This window comes from Syngnathus typhle, linkage group LG7 (assembly GCF_033458585.1).
Source record: "Syngnathus typhle isolate RoL2023-S1 ecotype Sweden linkage group LG7, RoL_Styp_1.0, whole genome shotgun sequence".
Classification (NCBI taxonomy): domain Eukaryota; kingdom Metazoa; phylum Chordata; class Actinopteri; order Syngnathiformes; family Syngnathidae; genus Syngnathus; species Syngnathus typhle.
This window is the reverse complement of record NC_083744.1, coordinates 8,475,575-8,484,752: the sequence shown is the minus strand read 5'-3', so window position 1 is coordinate 8,484,752 and position 9,178 is coordinate 8,475,575.

The following is a 9,178-nucleotide window of genomic DNA, read 5'->3' as shown; positions in this document are numbered from 1 at the left end:
GTCATTATAGCATTTGCTGTTAGCTACTTTATTAACAGATACTGTTTGCAATTTGAGTGTTTCAGCAATAATTTGTTTCAACTATTTCACTTCACTAATTTAATTAAACTATTCAATTGGCATACTATGAATTTCACTGGGCAAGAACGAATCCGTTATTCATTTGCTTGTGATTTTAAAAACACTTGAAACATTTACAGTGGCCAATGCATAGAGGGATTTCACTAGAGGGCAATCAAGACTCATTTTCACTCTCGTAACATAGGACATTTATTTTCTTCAAGCCTTTTTAATAGATTGTGGTGTAATACGGTGTTTATTTTTAATATAGAGTAATCATACGTCTGTAATGATACTAATACTGATATTAATAATAATGCAGGTACCATATCACATGACCCCTTGAAATAATTTGATTAGTAATACACTGATAAACACTCTCACTAGTCTGTCCAATTGCAATCAATTATAAGAACATTAGTCAAGACAGTTTTAAAAAGATTTTACAAGTGACCAGTATATTAACTCTTCATACTAATGTAATGCAGGAGAAAATTAAAGTTTACAAAATGTATTAGGAACACATTAACGGTAAGTGATAAAAAAAAAAGAAGGACAGGATGAACATAAAAAGAAAAAGGACAGCAGGCATTGGTAAATGTGAACAACTGTAAAAAGTAAAACAGGTGTCACTAAACAGTTAAAAATACGTTTTAATACAACGCTTAATTAAAATACCGCATACCTGAGAGGTCACTCACACACCATGCCTTGACCACCAATCGACCCTGTCACATAAAAACACATTTACCACAGATAATCATAAAAAATTACTGAAATACAAATACAATAATTACCAAATTATCAAGAGTCACTACCGTACCACGTGGGCCCAGCAATCTCTGTGGCCACCCACAAGAAGCTGGCATCTCGCAACAATTAGGGACTTCCTATTTATACCCTGTCCCAGATCGCCCTCCTGTGGTGCCACTTGCCACACATACAATAGTCCATCCATCCATTTTCTATACCGCTTGTCCCCACGGGGTTTGCGGGCGTGCTGGAGCCTATCCCAGCAGTCATCGGGCAGTAAGCGGGTGACACCATGAAACGGTTGCCAGCCAATCGCAGGGCACACAGAGACGTGTCTTGGGAAAAGTCACTTATGCATTTAGACCAAAAATGTGTGGCATAAAAAGAACAAGGCAAAGGGTGGATCCCAGGGCACTAGCCCTGTTGGCCCTACCCCTTGCGTGTCCCTATATTCAGCACACACTTAACAATATAATTGGCAACATTCCATTCCATTCCCAACTCTGATCAGAGATGTCAAATCCAGGTCCAGAAAGTAGAAATCTTCTGCAGTTTGGCTTTAAGATAGATGCTTCTAATCAACCAGCAGGTAAACCAGTTAGTCTGGCTCAGTTAGTTAGAAGCACCTGTGGAAGAATCTCCACCTTCTGGACCTGGATTTGATACCTCGGGCTGGGATAGACTCCAGTTACTCACAACCCTAATAAGGACATGTTCTTTAAAAGAGCATGGATGCATGGATAGATTGAAGTGGTTTACCATTTGACACTGAGAGCTGCTAGTTATAGTTTACGTAACTAGCATAGGTAACTTTGAGGCAATCGTTCCTTCCAATGAATTGATCCAAATCATTGCCTGGATTTCATTATTTGGAAGACAAGAAAGGAATCCGTCTAATTTACAAAATCAAGAATCGTAATTTTTTTATGCAAGTCACAATATTTTAGACGTTTTTCATTTAATTAGTTATTGAAGACTCATTTTGCGTTCCTGTGTAATGGTGAGTGTTTTTTGCGAAAGACACCGTTTTTTATTACTGCATTTTGACAGCATCTTTTCTTTTTCACTGCTGGGTCACACAGCAAGGTCACCCGCTGTCTTTCACTCAGTGTGTCACGACTTGACGTAACTCACGGTCCTTGTTGTTCCATCCCTTGACCTTCGTGATCCATTTGATGCAGGAAGAGAATGGAACGAGAGCCACACCTGCCGCAAGGAAACTCATTCCATAATCACTCTTCTTGTCAATAAAGAATCCTGAAAAGGGAGCGATTGTCCGTGAGTACTTTGTCATGCACCCCATAGCACCAGAATACACAATGATCCGTTATCATACGATCTTCATTCACTGACATACTGCTTGATAAGAAGGCGACAAAAGAGTGAGTTCAAGATAAGGCACAGAAGATTGCAACAAGATTCATTTTTATCTAAACGCTTACCGGCAGTTCCTTCCTTGCGCGAGTCAAACATAATTAGTATGCTTTGAGCATCCTCAACATCTATCATCTTTGTGCTCATCAGTGTATTAGGAATTCACAGGACTAAAGACTACATTTGAAATAGTTCATGTGTCAGAGGGACTATGTAGTTCTAAATAAGGCACCAGGCGGTGTTTACAGCAACGACGCTGTAATTAGCATTTAACTGTAGTCAAGGTCAGTTTCAGCCTAAAGCAGAGAACCAAATTAGCCGCTTTTTTTTAAGAGTCATTTGCTTTGATCCAGTGGAGAAAACCGTGTCATTAAGCAACAAAATAGAAGTTATCAAATTCGACAGGAAAACAATTGACTTTGTGTTCATATATTTCAATAATGATTGTGCTAATGTTAAAGAGCGACAACTTTTCTAATTTAGTTCCTTTTGCAAATAATGGAATATGTTCCTTTAGTAATGTTAAATGTTCATGATAACCAGGTGCATGGTGGGAGGGTTCTTGAGGAATTTTACAGCAGCCTTCTCACTTAACTCGCAGTGGCGATCTGAGCAAGCCTCCTCTGGCTCGTATGAGCATTAAAAAGCTCAGTAAACTTCTAAGCATGCATCCGCTCACGACTCCCCACTAGCACTATGATGTTGGTGAGTGTGGTGCCGTGGACCAGGAAATAAACGCCGCTGAATGGTGGGTTTCAGATGCGGGACCTGCATGTTAGAGCAAAAGCAGCACAAGCATCATTGGTCCATTTCCAACAACCATTAAAACCAACTGTACAACCAGACACTTAATGTTTGGTAGTTGCAGCAGTTTATCATCAGTGTGCACTTGTTGTGTTTTCTTGTAGGGTGTTAAATTCGATGGTCAATACGCATTTGATAGCCAACTGCTGACATTTTCCAAAGATTGACAAAGACACCGGTCTTTCAGCGTCTTTGCAAATCTACTTAGATGACGTTTTAGAAGTCTCAGCATGAAAAGAGTACTCGCCTACTTTTCTTACCTTCAGCAAAAAGAAAGTAAGACTAATATATGCAGTAGCCTACTGTGCAAATGTCCTTGCAAACGTCCTTACAAATGGCCGCACTAACATTCTTATAAAGCAATGGTCATTTTGACATAGCAAAACACTAATGAGAAGAGATATACGTATATCTTCTTGCATTGACAAAAACGTACAAAAATAAAAGAAGATCCTTTTTATAGTGTGTGTGTGTATGTATATATATATATACATATATATATATACACTACCGTTCAAAAGTTTGGGGTCAAAAAATTGTTTGGGTGACCCCAAACTTTTGAACGGTAGTGTATATATTTATTTTGATAATTATTTATAGATTATATATATAATCTTCTGTGTAAAAAATCTTATAATATATATGTAAATTTATATTCATAGATTATATATAATCTTATACAAATATAAGATATAATTTATAATATTTAATTCATAATATTTTATTATAATAATATTTACACTACCGTTCAAAAGTTTGGGGTCACCCAAACAATTTTGTGACCCCAAACTTTTGAACGGTAGTGTATCTATATATAAGGATATATATACTATATATATATATATATATATATATATATATATATATATATATATATAAAGTTTTGAGTTGGCATTTGACAACTTTTTGACAGAAGCTACTTATATAAAGTCCTAGGACCAAGCAAGATAAAGAAAGTCATCACAATGCTTAAAAACAAACAAAAATTAAGACTTGGTAAAAATAGTTAAGGCGGTCATATCAACAGTCTGGTACATTGTTTTAAAAAGAATATCAATAGCGATATTTTCCAAAAGATTCTGGTGTCAATACAAACTCCACATAGCTAAAACGTACTCTCATGGATGGTTGTATTGTAGGTCATAAAATGACTGAGAACAAAACGTTCATTTGAATAAAAACACATTGATACATCCTTGACTGATATCAAAGGTTTATATTGACTGTGACATATCTGAAAATAGAGTCCATTTCATCCAATCAGCAGTTGTTCCTAAATTACCCTGTGCTGCCCTTAAGTGCGGGTACCAACAAACTTTACCAAACTATTAATTGAGTCTTGAGTCTATTAATTGAGACTTTGACCGTGACGTTTGGAGTGGGCCAAATCATTACTGGCCACAATCAGCCATGTGCACTTTATTGAAGCCAAAACTCTGCAGGCACCTGAGTCAGCAAAATCAACAGCAGCAGTGAGAGCAGTTAATTTACAGTGTATCCTTAATATGACAACAATTTTGTATTTATGGTCTTCTGATAACACTGGAGCTTTTGGTAATGTCAAAGCAACACTTAAGCAGCAAATTGGCGTGATTCCCAGAATGGTGCTCTGCTGGGTGCATCTGCATTTAGTCCCACAACTAAGGGTACAGTTCTTATTGTATGCCTCTGTTTATGAAATGAACTTGATTTGATGTTGTCATATTATGAGAATTCTGCAGCCCGAGCCAAATCAAACATTTTTTTGGAAGAATCACAATGTATTTGCCTTTCGGCGGTTGCTCTGATGAAGCTCCCAATGAGAATTAAATGCTCCTGTATAAACTTCACCCCCTCGTCAACAGGCTTCTAAAATGCATGCAGTTGGTGAATAGCAAAAATACTCCTTTTACTTGATGAATAACAAAATGATTCGGTATTTAAAAATTGCCCTGTTTGGTTGACATACTGTGAACGGTCTATTGATGGAAATTCCATGACCTTGCAATTAAAACAAAAAAAGTTTGAATGTTCTGACTGAATAGGCTTACGTCGGCTACAGAATATTAAATTATACAGTACATCCCCAACGGGTGCTCTAAAAACAATCAAAGATTTATAGGCATGGCTGATAAATTATAAATCTGTGGTGGGGATGACTGGGAAGGTTGCAGCAGTGGTAAAGACGGTGAGGAACACCTCCTGAATTATAAATATGTGCAGAGGAGGAGTGACACACTATAGGCCAGAGGGAAGTGTTATCTGCTGAAGGACTGTTCCACCGCCGTGTGTCTTGAGCATGCGTCACTGTCTTTGGCATCAGGTTGTTTTGCACTTGCTTGTCTCGGGACAAACACATCATCAAAAAGGCTTTCTTGATAGGTGGTCATGTTGCATAGATCCAACTACTGTAAGCTATATAGTCTTGGATAGACCGAAACAGAATTTAATAAACAACATTTGGATTTCTAAAATACTAATAATTTTTCATTTCTGGATTTTCCTACCACCATTAATAAATGGTAGCGCTGGCCACGCAACACAACATAATGTGATGCAGTGTAGCCTAAATTTGCATAAAGTAATGTAGCATTACACAACAAATACGATATAAGGTACTGCAAGATAACGTATACATTGTAGCATAACATTGCTACCTAACAGTATAATGTAACAGCCTAGCATGTAGAGCATAAGAGAAGCAGTGGCTTGGAGTTGTCAAGTAGTGAGCAAATGCACATATTCAAACTTTAGATTTTCTCCTTTGAAATAATCCCCCTGGTATCAAATGCGCTTCCCCAGCCTTCTGGCAACTTTTTTATATTTTCTACCAGGAATTGTCTAATACTCGGGGTATTGTGAGCAGCCATAATATCACGATTAAGTGGAATTGTCCTGCCACAACTCTCGCGCTACTCATGCACTGAACGAAGCAAACATTGCACAATCTCATTGTAGACGTCTCAGTTGATTGGCTGGCTTATAGTCAAGGGGAAAACTGGTATTTTCTATATTGAATTTTGTGATACAAATCATTGAGCTTTCCTGACCTTGAATGAATGTAGAGGACTTTTTTGTCTGAGAAAAAAAATCTTTTGATTTACAATTATGTGCACATTTCTACACTACTAATATACACTTGTGACTTGTGCTTGTGTGCTGGTATAGAATCCCCATAAGAATTAGCTCAAGTGTTGTGTTATTTAGGCACCATATTGTTATACTGCAATGTTACATTTACATCAACAGTTGGACAGATTTGTAAATATATGTAATTACCACAAAAGATAACATGCATATGTGTGCGTGGGTGTTTGTGTGCATGTGTGACTTGATTGTGATCCAAGGTCATTGTGTAAGCATTGTAAAACATTGTAATTATTTGGGGGGGAGGACACTCTACCATCACCGAGTGACCTACTCCCACTGTTGGCCTCACTTCTCTGCATATTTGTTGTCTAGTTTTATCTCCGTGTCCGCTGAGGAGATGACAGATGCACACAAGCACCCAATGACACACCTTATCAACAAAGTCACAGTTGTTTTCTCATCTGGAAAAGTGTCTGCTTGAGTGTTTACAATGGCTCAGTCTTTGTAGATGCCCCCCTGAGAGAAACGTAATTGAGAAAGACACAATCACTGTCAATGACAGACAGTAATTCTAATTTAACTGGTCTCACTCAAGGATTCTAATTCTTCTATGGTGATTATTACGTTAGGATGCACTTTTATAGAAGTCAAATCACATAGTATTCCCCTCCCCCAATCACATGAAAATAGCCTTCAAAACACACATCAGATATAGAGGTACAAAGTACATTTGAGAACACCTTATTATTGGAGCAATTTAAACTTTGAATAATTATTTTTTTCACAAGATCCACACAAACATTTTAGCTGTTGTCTGTCTATGATCTTGGCAACCAGCTACCAAGTAGAAGAAACATGCACGCTAACCCATCCAGCGTTTGCCGTGAAGACTTTTTAATCACTATTTTGCGACGCCAACATTTGCAATAAGCGACCCAGATTGCACCGTTGGCCACAATGCGATGTTAGATTCTACTTATGGTAAGTCAGCAATACGTTTGCCTAATACATTTTCAAATAATCTATCTGGCTTTTTAAAACATTTTGGGAACCGTATGGTGTAGATCAGGGGTCAGATAAAGTCTTGTGGAATTACTATATTTGAGGCAAATTTTGCACACTGCAAGGTTCATTAAGGCCCGGTTGGCTGGGTTTGGTGCAAATTTGAGAGCCCTGACCTTCACCCCATCCAACTCCTTTGTGAGGGACTATATCAGAGAGTGTGAACCAACATCAATTATATTTGACCTCACAAGCCTCCTTCTGGGTGAATGGACAGTAATTCTCCACAAGCTCCAACATGTTGGCGAAAGTATGCCAAAATGAGGAGAAGATTTTTGCTAGACAGTGCTAACTGCTAGGCCAGGTGCCTGCTTACATAGTATATCTGCAAAGTTTGTTGTAATGTCAGGTGTCGTCGCAGTTTGCATAAAGAACAATTATGACAATATCTTTGTAAATTACGAGAAGCAGCATTGCAATGTTTGCTTTTAGCAAGATTCATCAGTATGCAAACCCTCATTGCTGCTTTCTTTGTGTGTGGAAAACTTTCAAGAAAGTTGAACTCTGTAATTGTTAAGCTGGGCATGTTGGCCAGATCTGAGCTCGGTCAGTCTCTTTCTGCCTTGTGTGAGATGAACAAAGACAATCCTGACTGTGGAGTTTCCCAACAGGGCAGCTTACAGACTTGCTTTTATCTATTTGGATGTACTGTCTAGCACCAACCACAGTGGATGTTCAGAGTGAAGTGATGCTGGTGAGAATTGAGGAAGTTATTATAGTTGGTGTCTGACAGTCCTTGTCAAAAAAATCTGCAGACACACACAAACTCAGCCAGCACTCACAGCAAACCTCAGGGGAAGAAGATCTGACCTTTAGATGTGAATAAGTAATGATCTGTGGATCAGTCTGGACTGTACGTGCCCAAGTAGGCATGACAACAGGTGTATGGCCCACCACCCCTCCTTTGTTTGCTGAGCGCGAGCTGATTTTGGAACGGATAAAAAGACAGATCATATCATCATCCCCTATTACAGATTACACAACCTCTTTAATCTTCTCTTCCATAACATGGTCATCCATGTGCAAAGGAATTTGAAGATCCCAAAATAACCCAGTGCATTTCTTTCCATTCATTTCTTTTGTTCGAAGGATAGATTGGGATTGAATGCTGGCTTTGGTCTTTGGTCTTACAGTGAGAATGTGATAGGAGGTTAATTTAACACTAAATTGTCTGTATATTGTCTTTCTGTTCTATGGTCTATGAGTGGATTACTTTAGGCTCACCCGTGATCCTCGTGATATAACCAGGAGGGCATCATGATATATGAATTGTGACAGCCACAATGATCCGGCAAAGATTGAAAGAAAGCACGCAACTAAACAAACAAATTGGGGAGATAGCATTACCACAAAAGTCTCTACTTTTTATAAGCCATGTCTCCCACCCCCCTTCCTTCGCTTCAGGGTAGCGGCCTATGCATGACCTCTGATGGCACCCTCTCAGAAAGCGCAGGTGTATGTGTGGGATTACCCAGATGGCCACGCTGCCGATGCTGAGGGGAAGCAGCCAACAATCTCACAGCGCACGCAGGTCACCCACCAGACATGCCGGACCCTTTCCTCACTCTTAAACTACAACACAAACTTTAATCACTCCCATTTCTACTAATATGTGGGCGAGGGAACGTTTCCTTGCGAGCAAACATTTATTTTAGAATAGTCACAGCGAGAAAACACATTTTAATACAATTGCTCTGTTAAATATTGGTCAAATTGCATTGCATAATACTGCCAGTAGCAAATATATTATGAGACTACCCTGGTCAGCAGCAAATTTTAATCAGATCAGTTTTTGGGAGATTTTGTGTTTTGTTTTTAAATTTGATTGATAAAAAGCTTTTGCAATCCCAATTTTTGAACACAGTTGTTTGACTGTCTCCATGTACCCTGGAAATTGGCTGTTGTTATTGTGTTTTGACACTTGCATTGTGTGCATGGTTGCATTGTTACATTTTCACATTGAAATGCATTGAGTTTTATTTGGAGTCCAACTCTTTCCTAATGGAACTTTTCGGAAGAGTGAATTTTTCTGCAGAAAATTAGGGTTCACCCAAAA